This window comes from Odocoileus virginianus, chromosome 33, assembly GCF_023699985.2.
Source record: "Odocoileus virginianus isolate 20LAN1187 ecotype Illinois chromosome 33, Ovbor_1.2, whole genome shotgun sequence".
Classification (NCBI taxonomy): domain Eukaryota; kingdom Metazoa; phylum Chordata; class Mammalia; order Artiodactyla; family Cervidae; genus Odocoileus; species Odocoileus virginianus.
In genome coordinates, this window is record NC_069706.1 from 17,652,583 (window position 1) to 17,671,992 (window position 19,410).

Sequence of the window (19,410 nt, forward strand, 5' to 3'; positions counted from 1 at the left end):
CTTGATGAAAGTGAAAGAGGAGAGTAAAAAAGTTGGCTTAAAACTCAACATTCAGAAAACTAAGATCAAGCCATCTGGTCCCATCACTTCATGGCATACAGATGGGGAAACAATGGAAATAGTGACAGACTTTATTTTGGGGGTTCCAAAATCACTGCAGATAGTGACTGCAGCCATGAAATTAAAAGACACTTGTTCCTTGGAAGAAAAGTTATGAGCAACTTAGATAGCATGTTAAAAAACAGAGACATTACTTTGTCAACAAAGATCCATCTAGTCAAAGCTATGGTTTTTCCAGTAGTCATGTATGGATGGGAGAGTTGGACTATAAAGAAAACAGCACTGAAGAATTGATGCTTTGGAACTGTGGTTCTGGAGAAGACTCTTGAGAGTCCCTTGTACAGCAAGGAGATCCAACCAGTCCATCCTAAAGGAAATCAGTCCTGAAGGATTGATTCATTGGAAGGACTGATGCTCAAGTTGAAACTCCAATACTTTGGCCACCTGATATGAAGAACTGACTCATTAGAAGAGACCCTGGTGCTGGGAAAGAGTGAAGGCGGGAAGAGAAGGGGACAACAGAGGATGAGATGGTTGGATGGCATCACTGACTCAATGGACATGAGTTTGAGTAAGTTCTGGGTTTTGGTGATGGACAGGGAGGCCTAGCATGCTGCAATTCATGGGTTTCGCAAAGTGTCGGACATGACTGAGCGACTGAACTGAACTGAACTATTGTGATCCACACAGTCAAAGGCTTTGGCATAGTCAATAAAGCAGAAGTAGATGTTTTTCTGGAACTTTCTTGCTTTTTCTCTGATCCATCAGATGTTGACAAAATGATCTCTGGTTCCTCTGCCTTTTCTGAATGCAGCTTGAGCATCTGGGAGTTCACATTCACCTACTACTGAAGCCTAGCTTGGAAAATTTTGAGCATTACTTTGCTAGCATGTGAGATGAGTACAACCGTGACTAGTCTGAACATTCTTTGGCAGTGCCCTTCTTTAGGATTGGAATGTAAACGGACCTTTTCCAGTGCTGAGTTTTCCAAATTTGCTGGCATATTGAGTGTAGCACTTTCACAGGATCATCTTTTAGGATCTGAAATAGCTCAATGGAATTCCATCACCTCCACTAGCTTTGTTCATAGTGATGCTTCCTAAGGCCCATTTGACTTCACATTCCAGGATGTCTGGCTCTAGGTGAGTGACCACACCATCGTGGTCATCTGGGTCATGAAGATCTTTTTTGTATAGTTCTTCTGTGTATTCTCCCACCTCTTCTTAATATCTTCTGCTTCTGTTAGGTCCATGCCATTTCTGTCCTTTATTTTGCCCATTTTTGCATGAAATATTCCCTTGGTACCTCAAATTTTCTTGAAGATATCTCTGTTTCTTCAAGAAAATTTCTTGAAGAGATCTCTATTTCTTCATGAAGAGATCATGTAGGCCCGATCAGATCCCAGGAGCCCAATTTCCTCATTTAGTGGCATTTTGATATTACCAAGTGATAGTCCATCATACACACGGAGCACATCTAGTTGAAGCTTTAATCTGTCGGTGAGGATTTTGCTGTTTATCGGTGTTGCCTCTTGTAGGTGGTGCTGCAGTGCTCATTGGGGTGCATGTGTCTTTTGAACGATGGATTTCTTGGGATCTAGGACTGGATGGGGTAATGTTAGATCCTGGACCTAGCCTCTCTCAATAGTTTATTTTCAGGCATTTGGAGACTGTCAACTATCCTTTGTGTTGCCAGACTACCTTCCCACCTATTGTGTAGGGGGTTCTTTTTACTCAAGGCTCTCTCCCACATTTATTGTTTGTAGATTCATGAGGATGCCCAATCTGAAGGGTGGGTTTTGACTTCTGGTTGTCATTTTTGATTGGCATCCCTGCAGTAATTAGGGATGCAAAGCATCTTGGCCTGTGGTGAAGACTTGGGTTTTGTATTTTTTTGAAAATTCCTTAAAGGGCATGCAGAAAATTTCCCTTTGCTTTTGCCTTCCTAAAAGTCCGTTGTGTTTGGAATTCCTTTCTGCAGAGCCCACCCCAGGAAATGGCCTCAGGGTAGCTGTGATTAACAACCCCCCAGGACATTTGAATGTTGGCTTAAAACTCAACATTCAAAAAATGAAGATTATGATATCCGGTCCCATGACTTCATGGCAAATCGGTGGGGAAATAATGGAAACAGTGACAGACTTTATTTTCTTGAGCTCCAAAATCACTGTAGATGGTGACTGCAGCCATGAAATTAAAAGACACTTGCTCCTTGCAATAAAAGCTGTAACAAATCTAGACAGCTTATTAAAAAGCAGAGACATTACTTTCCTGACAAAGGCCCGTCTCGTCAAAGCTATGGTTTTTCCAGTAGTCATGTATGGACGTGAGAGTTGGACCATAAAGAACGCTGAATGCCGAAGAATTGATGTTTTTGAATTGTGGTGTTGGAGAAGACTCTTGAGAGTCCCTTGGACTGCAAAGAGATCCAACTAGTCAATCCTAAAGGAAATCAGTCCTGAGTATTCATTGGAATATTGATATTGGACTGATGGGCTGATGCACTGGACTGATGCTGAAGCTGAAACTCCAATACTTTGGCCACCTGACGCAAAGAGCTGACTCATTGAAAAAGACGCTGATGCTGGAAAAGATTGAAGGCAGGAGTTGGAGACGACAGAGGATGAAATGGTTGGATGGCATCACCGACTCAATGGAGATGTGTTTGAGTAAGCTCCGGGAGATAGCGAAGGACAAGGAGGCCTGGCGTGCTGCAGTCCGTGGGGTCGCCAAGAGTCGGACACAACTTAGCTACTGAACAAGGACATTTGAAGACGTGCCATTAAGCACAGGTGGGGCCGTTGTCATTACAGGAAGTCTCCACAAGGTGGCGTCAGTACGTTCCCCTGCCGGCCTCTGGTTCCGCAGAAAACCAGAGCCTTAGGGAACGTGGGCTTCCTGGGCTGTGAATTGGAGTGCCAGAGCGAAATACCTGCAGCCTTGTGTCTCACGGCTTCTTCCCCCTAAGGCTGCACACACCCTACCCCCACACTAATCCCAACCGGGACCACGGCACCCAGCTGAGGCTACTTAGGTGCTAGGAGGCTGCATTCTAAGGAAGAAGGCTTGAGCTGGGAACCCCAGCACCAGGAGATGTGCAGGTTAGGTGACTATTGCCTCCACGAGCCTCCAGGCTTTGATCCCACTCAGGACTCTGGTCCCAGCTGAGACAAGCCAACAGTTGTGATTTTCAAGGGGCTCAGAAATAATAAAATTAACTAAAAAGGGGTTCAGTGAAGGTCACCTTGCCAGGCTGTCTGGACCCCACCCCAGTCCAACCTTGGGACTCAAGCCTACTCAGGCTCCTGGGATGCCATAGAAGCCCAAATGAGGGAGGTTGGAAAGAATAAAGTTGGCACTGATTTTCTCTCCTTTCCTTTGACTTCATGCCGATGCTGTGTAGGAGTAGAGTCAATCTGCCACCCTGCGCTTGTAGTCAGGGTACAGTCGCCTGATTCAGGCACGACGTATCCATGGAGTATATCTAGTCTTTTTTGGGTTCTTTTGCCATAGAGTTTATTGCAGAAGGTCGAGCAAAGTGCTGAGCATCTGGTCCTTGTGGCTTATCTATCTCACATACACTGTTCTGTGTATATGAGGAAGGAAGGAAGAAAACAGTCTATGTGGAGTATCTCTTAGAGATGCATGTTTCCATGTATATAGGTGAGAGATAGAGATTTCTGTATGTGGAAGGGAGGAAGGAAGGAAGCTGATAATCCTTGTGAATTACTATTTCAGACACAGATATGTGTCTATATTAGTCCCAACCTCCTAATTTATCCCAGGCACTTCACTTTTTTCTTGAACTCTTGGTTTGAATTTGAATTCTCAGTCTGTCTTCAGGTTGTAAATTCTTTCTTTTGTTTCACTTTTTTTATTTTGCCTAGAAGGGACGTCTTATGTTATTGCCTTCCTTTGTTTGGCTGAGTTCCTTTAGGGTATGATCCTTCTAGATCTATCCCTGTGGCTACCAGTGGCACAACTTCCTCACTTCAGTTCTGGTTTTATGGCTAATAGTCCATCGGACATATGTAGCACATCTTGTTTAAGCTTAATCTGTGAGTGAAGATGTTGCTGTCTCTCTGTGTCAGCTATTGTGAGTAGTGCTGCAGGGCTAGTTGGGGTGCATGTGTCTTTTCAAATGATGGATTTCTCGGGATCTAGGCCCAGACATGGGGATGTCAGATCCTAGACCTAGCCTCTCTTGACGGTGTATTTTCAGGCATTCAGAGATTGTCCATTATACTGGATGTTGTCAGTGTACCTTCCCGCCTACTGTGTAGGGGCGTTCCCTTTCCCCAGGCTCTCTTGCCTTTAGTGTAGCCTCCTGAGGATGCTCTGCTGGGACTTGATTTCTTGTTTTCATTTTGATTGGCATTCCTGCAGTAGTTAGGAATCCTGAGCATCCTGTCCTGTGGTGGACATTTGGGTTTTTGTTTTTTCCATGAACAGTGTGAGGAAAATTTACCTGTGGCAGTTGGCTTCCTGAAAGCCAGTTGTGCTTCGAATTTATTTCTGCAATCCTTGCCCCAGGACATGTCCTGAGGACAGCTGTCATTAACAGGCCCCAACGCTTGAGAAATACAGGTGCCAGTAAGCGCCCGAGGTGCAGTTGTAGTTACAGAAAGTGTCCACAAGGTGGCAGCACTTTCCCTGAGGCCACCCCTGGTTCCTTAGGCAACCAGAGCCTTAGGGCAACTTGGCTTCTTGGGCTGTGAATTGAAGTGCAAAGTGCCTGAGCAACACTTTAATGGATTATGTCTCACTTCTTCCCCCTAAAGCATCACCCCTCCCCTCCAGACTCATTCCAGCCAGGGCCACAGCACCCTGCTGAGGAGCCTAGGAGGCTGAACTCTCAAAAAGGAAGCTTGAATTGGGAACCCGAACACCAGAGGTCCTGGGGGCTAGGTAATATTTCCAAGGTCCTGGAAGATAGAGGGTCGCATCCCCATCCTTTGGGAGCATTAGGGACTCTGGTCTCAGTCAGGGAAACCAGACAGAAGAGGTTTAAGAGGGGTCTCAATTAAGGGCTTGTTGCTTGGCTGTCTCAGCTCCACCTCAATCCAACAATGGGACCCAAGCCTGCTCAGGCTTCAGGGATGGGATGGCAGTGCAAGTCAGGAAGGTTGGATGGAATAAACAAGGCAATGCTTTTATTTTCCTTAATTTCATGCCTATGCTATGTTAGAGTATATTAATTTTGTGCTTTTCTGTTTGTCATCAGCATATAGCTGCCTGATTCATTTATGAAATATACAAACAGCACATCTGTTCTATTTGTATTCTTTTGCCATAAAGGTTTTTGCAGAAGGTCAGCATGGTTTCCTGTGCTGATCATCAGGTCCTTGTGGAGCATCTAGTACAGACACAAATTTCTGTGTATGTGTTATTCCCAACCTCCTAATTAATTCCTTGGCCTTTCCTTTATTTTTAAAAAAATTCTTGTGTTTGAAATCTCAGAATCAATTTTTGTGTTGTAATTTGCTTCCTTTGTATCTCTTTTTAAATTTTGCCTAGAAGGGACATCATATATTCTTGTCTCCCCCTGGCTGATTTTGCTTAGAATGTGATCCTCCAGCATCCATTTCTATGCCTACAAGAGGAATAATTTCATAATTTCAGTGCCAGCTTTTCATTGCTGAATAATAGTCCATTGTTGGTAAGTCCCAGGTCCTTTTTGAGCTTTAATCTGTCAGTGGACATTTTGCTGGGTCTGTGTCTTAGCTCTTGTAAGTAGCTCTTGTAACATTGAAGTGAATGTTGAGGTGCATGTGATTTTTTGAATAATGGCTTTCTCAGGATATAGGCTGAGATGTGGGAATGTCAGATTCTAGGGTTAGCTCTCTTGAAAAAAAATTTTTTCTGCCATGCAGAGGCTGTCAGTTCTAGCAGCTATTGCCAGTGTTCGTTCTGCCGAACATGTGGGTGGCTCCCCATTCCTCCCTGCTCTCTCCCACATATATTGACTTATGAGAATGGCCTTTCTAACTGGTGGGATTTGATTTCTTGTTGCCGTTTTGATTAGCGTTCCTCCTGCAATAATTAGCGATGCTGAGCATCTTGTCTTGTGGTGGTTAGGGTATTTTTCCTTTCATTTTTTTTCTTTTAGGCATGTGTGGGAAATTTACGTTTCGATTGGCATCTTGCAAGTTGGGTGTGTTTGCAACTTTTTTCTCTAATATTTACCCCAGGGCCTTTCTTGAGGCAAGCTGTCATTGACAGCACCCCCTCCCCGCCCCCCGCGCCACCTTGTAAATTGGAGTGCCAGTAAACGGCTTTGGTCAAGTTGTAGTTGCAAAAATTGTCCGCAAGGTGGCAGCACTTTTGAATACCACTGCGGTTCCTGGGGCAAACGGAGCATTAGGGAAAGTTAGCTAGGATTATGGAATAGAGTGGAATGTACCTGAGCGAACATTCAAGGGGTTGTGTCTCACTATTTATTCCCCCTAAAGCACACGCACGCACACGGCTTCCAGACTACTCCCAACGGGAGCCACAGCACCTGGCTGATTGTGCTTCAGTGCCTGAGCAGTCTGCACTCTCAGGAAGGAGTCTCCAGCACCAGGAGACTGGAGGTTAGCTGACTCCTGCCCCCAAGGTCTTTGAGGACCTGATCCCACTCGGGCCTCTGGTCCCAACCAGATCACAGCGGACTGTATAGGCTTAAAAAGGGCTCAACGAACACCCTGACGGGCTGTCTCGAAAACACAACAGTCTAGCCTGGAGACCCAAGCCTGCACAGGCTCCAGGATGGATCACACCCCAAGTCAGGGAGATCGGAGGGAATAAAGCAGGCCCTGTTTTTCTTTCTTTTTCTTTAACATCGTGCTGATGCCATGTTGGAGGATAGTCGATTGCAGTGTTTGCTTGTCCTCAGTGTACAGTCACCTGATTCGAGTAGAACATATCCGTGGTTTATCTCTATTGCAGTTTTGAACTATTTACCATAAAATGTCAAGAAGAGTGCCAAGCATCAGGTCCTTGTGAATTATACATCTCAGATACACTTTTCTGTGTACATAAAGAAGGAAGTTAGGAGATAATTTTTGTGGATTATCTCTTAGAGATACAGATTTCTGTCTTTAGAGATACGGATTGCTCTCTATATATGGAAAGTAGAAAGGAAGAAATGGGATAATCACTGTGGATTATCTATTACAGTACAGATTTCTTGGGTATGTGTGCCCAGACGTCCTAATTCATTCCTGGGCCATCACTTACACTTCTCTGGAATGCTTCCTTTGAATTCTCAGAGTCTCTTTTTGGATTGTAAGTTTGTTGTCTTATATGTCTACTTTTATTTTGCCTGGAAGGTACCTCATAAACCGTGGTCTTCCTCTGCCTGACAGACTTCCCTTAGTGTATGATCCTTCAAGGACCATCCCTGTGGCTACTACTGTCATAATTATCTGATTTCAGTGATGGTTTTTTATGAGTGAGAAACAGTCTACTGTATACATGTACCACAGCTTGTTTCAGCTTTAATCCCTCATTGGAGATTTTGTTGGTAGTGTGTCTCGGCTATTAGAAGCAGTGCTGAAGCTTTGTTGGGCTGTCTGTGCCTTTTGATCAATGGTTTTCTCAGGATAAAGACCAAGGTGTGGGAATGTCAGATCCGAGTTTTAATCTCTCTGAGAGTTTTTTCCAGGCTTTCAGAAACTGTCCATTATATTGACTGTTGCCAATGTATATTTCTAGAGACAGCTTAGGGGGATTCTTTTTCCTCCGAGCTCTTGCCCACATTTTTTGGTTGTAGATTGGTGATGATGACCGCTGTGACTGGTGGGATTTGATTTTCCGTTGTCGTTTTGAATGGCTCTCCTGCAGCAATTAGGGATCCTTAGTATCTTGTCATGTTGTGGAGGTTTGATTTTGTTTTGGCTTTTTTTTTCCCCCCCTAAAAGGTTGTCAGGAGAATTTGCCTTTGACAATTGGGTTATTGAAAGTGGGCTGTGTTTGGAATTTATTTCTCCATTATCCGCCCCAGGACATTTCCTGAGGCGGGTAAAGTTAATTTCTGTCATTAACAGAAATCCAGCCCTCCTGATTTGAGTTGCTGTTGAACGCCGGAGAAAATGTTGTAGTTACAGAAAATGTCCACACGGCGGCAGCATTACTCAGGCCTACCTTTGGTTCCTGGGGTAACAAAAACCTCAGGGGAAGTTTGCTTCTTGGGCTGTGAAATAGGGCGAGTGTGCCTGAGCTAACCCGAGAGGGCTTGAGTCTCAGTAATCTTTCCCGCTAAAGCACCGCACAAACAGCCCGCCCTGGCTAATCTTTCCAGGACCACAGCACACCGCTGAGGGTGCTTAGGTGCTGGGAGGCTGCACTCTCAGGAACAAGGCTTGAGCTGCGATCCCCAGCTCCTGGAGAGGTCGAGGCTAGCTGAGCCTTGCCTTCAAATCCCTGGAGGCCCTTGATGCCATTCAGGACTCTGGTCCCAGCCAGAACGTAGGAGACAGTAAACCTTTAAAAGGGTCAACCAAGGGCACCCCGCCAGGCTGTGTCAACCACCCCAGTTCAGCAGCGGGACCCAAGCCTGTTCAGGCTCCAGGGACATGATAGCCTCCCCAGTCAGGGAGGCCGGAGATAAGAGAGGAGGCCCCGCTCTTCTCTCCTTTTCTTAGCATCCTGTCAATGCTGCGGTGCAGTACACTCAATTTGCAATCTTGTGGTTCTTGTCAGAGAACAGCTTTCTAACTCAGGTATACGTATTTATGGGATGGGGTAGCTCTATTTTTTTTTTGGCCATAGAAGGATGAGAAGAGTGCTGAACATCAGCTCCTTCTGAATTATCTATCTCCGTGTATACATAGGAAAAACTTAGATAATTATTGTGGATTATCTCTTAGAGTTACAGATTTCTGTGTATCTGTGCAAGGAACGAAGTTCCCAAAGACCATGGTCTCAGGCTAATTTCAGGGGTTTAATCTGCTGCACCTGGGGGTGCAAGAGCTAATTTCTTTCCTCTTCTTCCATCTCATTGCCCCTGGTGTTCTGCTTTGGTTTTGGACACAGCTCTGCCTGTATGCTGCTCTGGTGTGTTCTCTGCTCAGACAAGAAAGGGTGAAGGCCAAGAGTTATTAGGGCTCACTTGTTCAGTCAGGCTGGCATATGGTAGCCACAGCTGGGACTTACTGGGGAATGCCTGCAGCTGTAGAGACCTACTAGATGTTGCTATAGTCAGGTGTGTCATGCACTCTCCCAGAGGAATTGGCCCTGCATCATGAGCTCCTAGGAAGAGCCAAGCTGCTTAGGCTCCCAGCAAGTGGCGCACAGTAACCTCTGCCTGCTCACAGCTTGGAGGCAACGGCCACCTCTGGAGTCAAGACCACAGGGGCTTGTTTTGTCCTCTGCCTCATGTATTCTCCCTGGCTTTGGCAGTGGCTAGTGGCTTACGTTTTCCCCTCTGGAATCATAAACTGAAGTCCTTACATAAGCATAAAGTGAGTGATAACTAATGTAAAATTAATAATGTGCTATTATTATTCGCAAGAGTTGGACACGACTGAACAACGTTCACGTCATGATGATCATGATTATTCTTCCTGTTTGATAACTTTGCTTTCAAAGAATTACATTACTGTACATTATGCCCTTTTTACTCTCTTTTAACTGGAGAAACTGCATTTCAGTCTATCATCACAAATAAGCAGGTTTTTTTTAATATAATGTTTCTGGTATTGTATTATGAATATGACTGTAATACTATATGCCAAGAACTTTTATGATTCATTCATTAATGCATAATGTGAAGCAATCATATGGTTTACTCTAGGCTACCATAAAGCAATCATATTTCTGCTTCTTCATTATCAATGCATGAATCATTGTACCTTGTAATGATATAAATAAAATTTTCTTTTTCATATCATGTTTTCATTTTTGATGTCTAGCATTAGTAATACATATAACACCTACAGTATTTTGTATCATGTAAGTAATATTGATGTTTGTACTGACAGACCATCTTGTAAACAGATGGTATAAACTTAAAGTATTGATAAATACAGTATGGCAACTCACTCCAGTTTTCTTACCTGGAAAATTCCATGAACAGAAGCGCCCAGCAGACTACGGTCCATGGGGTAGCAAAAAGTTGGACACAACTGAGTGACTAACACACCTGAGATAGCACACATCCACAAAATATACATAAATCTGTTTATAACAACAACTGACGGACCATCTTATAAACAGATGATGTAAACTTAGCATATTGATAAATACAGTATAGTACTATAAATGTATTTCCTCTTCCTTATGCTTTTAATAGCTTCTTTCTCTAGCTTACTTTATTGTAAGAATATAGTATATAGTAAATATAACACACAATATATTTCAATAGACATTTATGTTATGGTTTCTGGTCAGCAGTAGGGTAATAGTAGTTAAGTTTTAGGGGATTCAAAACTTATACACAGACTTTCAACTGTGCAAGAGTCAAATGTATATTAAAATTCGAGAAGACACATTTTAGAAAGAGAACAATGAATGCAAAGGTCCTGAATTAGGAACACCCTTGGTGTGTTTGGTGAACAAAAAGATGGCTGGAGCATGATGACCAAGAGAAAGAAGGTGGTAGTAGATGAAGCTGGAGAGGTGAGTAAGAGCCAGAATATGTGGGAAATGGTTCTCAGTGCTCATTAGAATCAGTAGAAGTGCTTTAAAAAATACACATGACTAGGTCCCCTCTCTTCAAGAAACCAATTTAATTAGACTTAGGTAGGGCTGAGACAGAGGTGTTGTGAAAACATCTTTGGGGATACCAATGGATAGCCAAGGTTTGGACTTTCTAATACTGAGACTTTCAGAGAAACTGGAGTAGGAAGACACATGTGAAAGATTATGTGCAGAAACAGAGAATTAATGAAGGCTACCCCAGTAAGCTAAAGAATTATTTCCAAAGAATTGCTCTTTCAAGAACATTCCCCCACAGAGAACTCTGAGCAGTCTTAATTGCTAGACCTCCTGAGAACATAAAAGCATCCTCTGCCAAGAAAACTTAGCCCAAGAGACACCAACTAATAAAATGTCAAGACAATCCATCTTTCAAGTAAGCTGATGTGTATTGAATTTCTATAATGTATCAGACATTGTGTGCTTGGCACATCTTTATAAGATCTCATTTTATCTTCACAACAATTACATTTTACCTATGAAGTAGATCCATTTTAAAGATGATAATACTCATCTTGGAGAGATTAAGTGTCTCACATAATGCCACACGTTAAGTGGCAGAGCTGAAATGTGAACTCATGTCTCTCTGATTCCAAAAATTCTATGATCGTCACCCTGTGCTGTATGCAAGACCTGGTTTGCTAAGGTTACAAAGCCTTAGCTGGAAGCAAAAGCAAAGAGGAACTAAAAACCCTCATGATGAAAGTGAAAGAGGAGAGTGAAAAAGCTGGCTTAAAGCTCAACATTCAGAAAACTAAGATCATGGCATCTGGTCCCATCACTTCATGGCAAATAAATGGGGAAACAGTGGAAACAGTGACAGATTTTATTTTCTTGGGCTCCAAAATCACTGCAGATGGTAACTACAGCCATGAAATTAAAAGATGCTTGCTCCTTGGAAGAAAAGTTATGACCAACCCAGATAGCATATTAAAAAGAAGAGACATTACTTTGCCAACAAAGGTCCATCTAGTCAAAGCTATGGTTTTTCCAGTAATCATGTATGGATGTGAGAGTTGGACTATAAAGACAGCTGAGCACCGAAGAATCGATGCTTCTGAAAGTGGTGTTGGAGAAGACTCTTGAGAGTCCCTTGGACTGCAAGGAGATCCAACCAGTCCATCCTAAAGGAAATCAATCACCCTAAAGGAAATCCATCCTGAATATTCATTGGAAGGACTGATGCTGAAGCTGAAACTCCAATACTCTGGCCACCTGATGCGAAAAACTGACTCATTTGAAAAGACCCTGATGCTGGGAAAGATTGAAGGCAGGAGGAGAAGGGGACAACAGAGAATGAGATGGTTGGATGGCATCACTGACTCAATGGACATGAGTTTGAGTACACTCTGGGAATTGGTAATGGACAGGGAAGCCTGGCGTGCTGCAGTCCATGGGGTTACAAAGAGCTGGACACAACTCAGAGACTGAACTGAATTGAAGGTTACAAAACAGTCAATCTTTTTTTTTTTTTTCCAAAACACTGCTTCTCTAAAAAAATTCTTGAGTTTCTTATGAAATAACTCCAGATATAGAATGAATCTAAGACATTCTGGTTAAGTGATAATTGTAATAGTCATTACCCAAAACTATCCATACCTCCCCATGTAGTGATAGAAAATGCAATCTAGCCAAGAGACAAGTTCTGGACAATGAAAGGGAATGAGTGAGAACAATTTTCATCATTTCTAGGATAGAGCACATAATTTCTCCCTATACCACATCTGCTAGCAACCCTTCAAATAACAGTTGTTCCATCAGCCAATTCACAGGAGAACCATGATGGACAAGTAGTAAGAGCAAAAAAATAAAGGAATTTTTGTTTTTTTTATCAATGACTGAGATCTGTGGGATTGTTATACAGCATAGCACACTTCATCATTTATCCTGATACAGATTTGATCCCCTGTGTGTGTTTTATAGGGATGACAAATTACCAGTTCTATTTACATAAGACACATACCCCAAAGCAAGTATATTTTTTGTTGTTGTTGCCAAGTCTACATGAAATTTAAAATTCCAAATCCTTTAGTGAAAAGCATTCCTTGAGACATTTTTTCAGTATTAAAAAATCAGTTGTCAAGGCAGTTGAGAGGAAGATTAATAAAAGCCACATTCAGACCACAAATCCTTCCTTGGACAGAAAACGCATATATGAACCAAACAAGGGTAAAAGGAAAGTCCCCAAAAGAAGAACCTATGCATATTAATGTTCCAGTGGAAGAAATACATCAATTTATTCAGCAAATATTGACAAAGTTACTAGATTCCAGATATTGTTCAGAGTTATAGAGATAGGATAGTGGCCAGAACAGACAAAGATTCTTCTTTTCATGGTGTTCATATTACAGTGGAGTGAGGGAAGATAATGGCATGGGTTTGAAAGCATTTAATTGTGCCAGTATAAACCCTCCTCATTTCTCATATGATCTGAATAAATGAGAAATGTGGAAAGCCAACAACTGCATTCTTGCCTCAACATTTAAGGTTAAGTATGAAGCAATACATGTGGTAATGTGACCTATATCATTTGGAGCCCTGAGATGCAGGTCATTAATTTGTCTTAAACTCTTAAATACTGGTTTTTTATTTCCCTTCACAGGAAACAACAGCTCTTTCTTCTTCTAGCTGCACCTGGAGACCTGGCCATTCTCCTGGAGAAAGAAGTTGTATTGATGCTTTGATCCTACATCTGGCATCTAAGGTTGCCTTCTTCCTCTTGGGAACCTCTGAAGCTATAAGAGTACGGTTTAAGAGGAAATTCTTTCATGAGAGTCTACTGTTGGTTCCCTCTAGTGTATTTTTAATCTAAGTTATAATGTTGTTCATTGCTTATTGTCTATTCTTTATTTCTTTTCCTGTTGCTATTGTTCAGTCACCAACAGCAATGTCTGACTCTTTGTGACCACATGAACTGCAGGTCACCAGAATTCCCTGTCTCTCACCATCTCCCGAAGTTTCCCAAGTTCATTTCCATTGACCAGGTGATGCCATCAAACCATTTCATCCCCTGTTGCCCTCTTCTCCTTTTGCATCCAATCTTTCCCAGGATCAGGTTCTTTCCCAATGAGTTGGCTGTTCATATCAGGTGGCCAAAGTATTGGAGCTTCAGCTTCAGTATCAGTTCTTCCAACGAGTATTCAGGGTTGGTTTTCTTTACGGTTGACTGGTTTGATCTCCTTGCTGTCCAAGGGACTCTCAAGAGTCTTCTCCAGCACCACAGTTTGAAAGCATCAATTCTTCAGCACTCTGCCATCTTTATTGTCCTGCTCTGACATCCATACATGACTACTGGAAGAACCATAGACTTGAATTTATGGACCTTCATTTGAAAAGTGATCTTTGCTTTCTAACACACTGTCTAGGTTTCTGATAGTGTTCCTGCCAAGAAGAAGAATCTTCTAATTTCATGGCAGCAGTCACCATCTGCATGATTTTAGAGCCCAAGCAAAGGAAATCTGCCATTGCTTCCACCTTTTCCCCTTCTGTTTACCATGATGTGATAGGACCAAACGCCCTGGTCTTACTTTTCTTAATATTTAGTTTTAAGCCAGCTTTTTCACTCTCCTCCTTCACCCTCATCAAGAGTCTCTTTAATTCCTCTAAGCTTTCTGCCATTAGAGTGGTATCACCCACATATCTGAGGTTGTTGATATTTCTCCTGGAAGTCTTGATTCCATCTTTTAAGTAACTTATTTCTTCTAGGCCTTTGTTAAACATTTCTTCTGTCTTTTCACTTTGTTTAACTTACTGTGTTTGTGGTCTCCTTTCTGCAGGCTGAAAACCTCATAGTTTCTCTTATTTGTAGGGTTTGCCCCCCATAGGTAGGGTTGACCTAGTGCATTTCGAACAATACTCTTTGGGGGAACTTGTGTCTGTATTCCGGTGGATAGAGTTGAATCTTGCCTCTCTGAAAGTCAATGCTGTGTCCAGTAATGTGTTTGGGGTTGTCTATGTGCTTGGTATTGTTTGGGCAATCTATCTGCTAATGGGCAGGGTTGTGTTCCTGTTTTGCTTAAGGATTGGTATCAGGCATCTGGCCCTGAAGCTTGCTGGACGTTGGGTGGCATCTGGTCTTATTGTTGAGATGGAGGCCTTTGGGACAGGTCTTGCCAATTAATACTCTACGGGATTGGGAGTTCTCTGGTAGTCCAAAGTCCTGAACTTGGGTTCCCTCACCTCGGTTGTTGAGGCCCAACCCCTTACTGTAGCACTAAGACTTCACAGGCCATATAGCACAGAAGACAAAATCCAAAGACTAAAGGTGAAAGCAACATTTGACAGCCAAGAACACCCAAAGAAACTCAATGCCTACAAAGAGAAAAGTGAAAAAGGAAAAGAGGATAAAAATGGAGTCAAAAAAGGAGCACTCAAGCCAATAAACAAAGCCATAAGTCAAAACAAAAACTAAAAACTAAACTAGAAAAAATACAAAATCAAAAACACAGGGGAAAGTGCAATATAACTAAAAGAGTACTGTAAAACTAAGGAAATAAAACAAAATGAATATCTAAAAGTAAGATGTTTTTAAAAAGCAATAAGTAGTTTACAAAAAATAAAAATTAAAGGAATAATAAAGAAAGGACAATACTAGAACAATATGCAAAAGGAAAAAAATAGAAAATATACAGAGAGGTAGTAGAAGAATGTCCTCATGATTCCTCCATTTTCCACTTCATACAGTGTGCTCCAGGCAAACTGCCTACTCAGAAAGTCCTCCAATATTTTTAGGAAGACCTCTGGACCTGTTGTTGGCTGTGTGGGGTCAGCTCACACTCAGATCTTGCCTTACTCCATCTGGAACTTGCTCCCAAAATCCACAACTGCCCCTAAAGTCTCAGGCTAATTGCAGTGATTTAAGCTGCCGCACCTGCAGCTGCAGGTGCCAATTCCCTTCCTCTTCTTTAGTCACACCGCCCCTGGATTTCTGCTTTGATTTTGGGCCAGACTCTGCTTATAGGCCACACTCTGGTGTCTGTTCCCCACCCATTCAAAGGCAGGCGAAGGCTGAGGCTTATTAGGGCTCACTTGCTCAGTCAAGCCACAGAAAGGGCAGGGTACGGCAGCCACAATCGGGATGTATCAGGGAGTGCCTGCCATGGTAGAGACCTGCTGGATGTTGTTACAGTCTGAGGGGGGCTGTGCAGTCTCCTAGAGGAATTGGCCCTGGACCATGAGCTTGGAGGAAGGTCAGCGGCGGCCTGCTGCAGGGCTGGGGCACTGAGTATAACAGTGTGTGCATCGGACCTTCTGAAGGAAGCCATTATCCTCATTACCTACACCAAAGTTTGGCCTCAGGTCAAATAACAGGGTGGGAACACAGCCCCACCCTACAACAGAAAATTGGATAAAAGATTTACTGAGCACGGCCCCACCCATCAGAAAAAGACCCAGTTTTCCCCTCAGTCAGTCTCTCCCATCAGGAAGCTTCCATAAGCCTCTTATCCATCAGAGAGGAGACAGACTGAAAACCACAATCACAGAAAACTAACCAATCTGATCACATGGACCACAGCCTTGTTTAACTCAATGAAACTATGAGCCACCTGTGTAGGGCCACCCAAGACGGATGGGTCATGGTGGAGAGTTCTGACAAACCATGGCCCACTGGAGAAGGGAATGGCAAACCACTTCAGTATTCTTGCCTTGAGAACCCCATGAACAGTATGAAAAAGCAAAAAGATAGGACACTGAAAGATGAACTCCCCAGGTCGGTAGGTGCCCAATATGCTACTGGAGATCAGTGGAGAAATAACTCCAGAAAGAATGAAGAGATGGAGCCAAAGCAAAAACAACACCCAGTTGTGGATGTGACTGGTGATGGAAGTAAAATCCAATGCTGTAAAGAGCAATATTGCATAGGAACCTTGAATGTTAGGTCTATGAATCAAGGTAAATTGGAAGTGGTCAAACAGGAGATGGCAAGAGTGAACATCAACATTTTAGGAATCAGCAAACTGAAATGGACTGGAATGGGTGAATGTAATGTAGATGACCATTATATCTACTACTGTGGGCAAGAATCCCTTAGAAAAAATGGAGTAGCCACCATAGTCAACAAAAGAGTGTGAAATGCAGTACTTGGATGCAATCTCAAAAATGATACAATGATCTCTGTTCATTTCCAAGGCAAGCCATTCAATATCACAGTAATCCAAGTTTATGCCCCAACCAGTAATGCTAAAGATGCTGAAGTTGAACAGTTCTATGAACAATTACAAGACCATCTAGAACTAACACCCAAAAAAGATCCTTTTCATTATAGGGGTCTGGAATACAAAAGTAGGAAGTCAAGAAATACCTGGAGTAATAGGCAAATTTGGCTTGGGAGTACAGAATGAAGCAGGGCAAAGGCTAACAGAGTTTGGCCAAGAGAATGCACTGGTCATAGCAAACACCCTCTTCCAACAACACAAGAGATGACTCTACACATGGACATCACCAAATGGTCACTACCAAAATCAGATTATATTCTTTGCAGTCAAAGAGGGAGAAGCTCTATACAGTCAGCAAAAACAAGACCAGGAGCTGACTGTGGCTCAGATCATGAACTCCTTATTGCCAGATTCAGACTTAAATTGAAGAAAGTAGGGAAAACCACTAGACCATTCAGGTAGGACCTAAATAAAATCCCTTATGACTATACAGTGGAAGTGACAAATAGATTCAAGGGATTAGATCTGATAGGCAGCGTGCCTGAAGAACTATGGATGGAGGTTCATGACATTGTACAGGAGAGAGTGATCAGACCATCCCCAAGAAAAAGAAATGCAAAAAAGGCAAAATGGTTGTCTGAGGAGGCCTTACAAATAGCTGAGAAGAGAAATGAAAGGCAAAGGAGAAAAGGAAAGATATACCCATCTGAATGTAGAGTTCCAAAGAACAGCAAGGAGAGAGAAGAAAGCCTTCCTTGGTGATCAGTGGAAAGAAATAGAGGAAAACAATAGAATGGGAAAGACTAGAGATCTCTTCAAGAAAATTTGAGGTACCAAGGGAATATTTCATGCAAAGATGGGCACAATAAAGGACAGAAATGATATGGATCTAACAAAGCAGAAGATATTAAGAGGAGGTGGCAAGAATACACAGGAAAACTATACAAAAAAGATCTTCATGACCCAGATGACCACGATGGTGTGATCACTAACCTAGAGGCAGACATCCTGGAATGTGAAGTCAAATGGGCCTTAGGAAACATCACTATGAATAAAACTAGGGGAGGTGATAGAATTCCAATTGAGCTATTTCAGATCCTAAAAGATGATCCTGTGAAAGTGCTACACTCAATATGCCAGCAAATTTGGAAAACTCAGCAGTGGCCACAGCACTGGAAAAGGTCAGTTTACATTCCAATTCTAAAGAAGGGCAATGCCAAAGAATGTTCAAACTAGCGCATAGTTGTACTCATCTCACATGCTAATAAAGTAATGCTCAAAATTTTCCAAGCCAGGCTTCAATAGTAGGTGAATGTGAACTTCCAGATGTTCAGTCTGGATTTAGAAAAGGCAGAGGAACCAGAGATCAAATTGCCAACATCCGTTGGCTCATTGAAAAAGCAAGAAAGTTCCAGAAAAACATCTCCATCTGCTTTATTGACTACACCAAAGCCTTTAACTGTGTAGATCACAGCAAACTGTGGAAAATTCTTAAAATATAGGAATACCAGACCACCTGACCTACCTCCAGAGAAATCTGTATGCAGGTCAAGAAGCAACAGTTAGACCTGGATGTGGAATAACAGACTGGTTCCAAATTGGGAAAGGAGTACATCAAGACTGTATATTGTTACCCTGCTTATTTAACTTATATGCAGAGTACATCATGAGAAATGCCGGACTGGATGAAGCACAAGCTGGAATCAAGATTACCAGGAGAAATATCAATAACCTCAGATATGCAGATGACACCACCCTTATGGCTGAAAGTGAAGAACTAAAGAGCCTCTTGATGAAAGTGAAAGAGGAGAGTGAAAAAGCTGGCTTAAAGCTTAACATTCAGAAAACTAGGATCATGACATCTGGTCCCATCACTTCATGGGAAATAGATGGGGAAACAGTGGAAACAGTGACAGACTTTATTTTCTTGGGCTCCAAAATCACTGCAGATGGTGACTGCAGCCATGAAATTAAGACGCTTGCTCCTTGGAAAAAAAGTTATGACCAACCTAGATAGCATATTAAAAAGCAGAGACATTACTTTGCCAACAAAAGTCCATCTAGTCAAAGCTTTGGTTTCTCCAGTAGTCATGTATGGGTGTGAGAGCTGGCCTTTAAAGAAAGCTGAGTGCCAAAATATTGATGCTTTTGAACTGTGGTGTTGGAGAAGACTCTTGAGAGCCCCTTGGACTGCAAGGAGATCCAACCAGTCCATCCTAAAGGAGATCAGTCCTAAATATTCATTGGAAGGACTGATGCTGAAGCTGAAACTCCAATACTTTGGCCACCTGATGCGAAGAGTTGACTCAGTGAAAAAGACCCTGGTGCTGGGAAAGATTGAAGGCAGGACGAAAAGGGGATATGAGATGAGAATGAAATGGTTGGATGGCATCTCCAACTCAGTGGACATGAGTCTGAGTAAACTCCGGGAGTTGGTGATGGACAGGGAGGCCTGGTGTGCTGCAGTCCATGGGGTTGCAAAGAGTCGGACATTACTGAGCAGCTAATTGAACTGA